Raw genomic sequence first — 770 nt, forward strand, 5'->3', positions numbered from 1 at the left:
GAGACTGTACTCTTTTTTCTTTGGTCAGGTTTTTTTTCAACTAGGTTTTTCTTGACAAGGTTTTTAATGAGGCAGTTCCCATAAAATGATATTGTACTCTTTTTTCTTCACTAAATTGTTTTCCCATTGAATTTTTCTTTAGTAAGGTTTTAACGAGGCTTAATGCTTAATGGTCATCCAAAGAGGAGTGTTACAATATGGATGACCATTGACCACATATGACTTGGATGGTTTAACTTCCTTATATTGAAGTGCCATATTACCAAGAAAATTACATTTAATGAAAGAGGAAAAAGAGGACTCTTGTACATGTATAAATAGGAGGTTAAGCCTCCATTGATTACACACAGCAACAATAAAATACTCTTCCTCCTTTCATATACAATTCTTTATTTCTCTCTTTAAGTTCTTAAATTGTAATATATAATACTAGTGAATAGATAAATTACTTTTATTATTATAGTGAAATAATTATATTAGTCAATACTAATACTAAGTCTTCTATTTACAATGTTTCTTTATTTTATATTATATCTTCCTTAATATTTATTTATTTAGTTATTTCATAACAAATTGAACTATTATTCCGCCACTAAACCACTGGATTGAACCAAATTGAACAACTCTTGAAGTAAATTAGGCCAAATCGAACTAAACTAGACCAAATCAGACATGACCACTCAAAACCAAACCAAACAGACCATACTAAGCTAGATCAGATCATTTCAATGAACCTGACCAGCCAGACCAAATAGAACTAGATTGGACTG

This window comes from Arachis ipaensis, chromosome B4 (genome assembly GCF_059453495.1).
Source record: "Arachis ipaensis isolate K30076 ecotype BB chromosome B4, ASM5945349v1, whole genome shotgun sequence".
Lineage (NCBI taxonomy): Eukaryota > Viridiplantae > Streptophyta > Magnoliopsida > Fabales > Fabaceae > Arachis > Arachis ipaensis.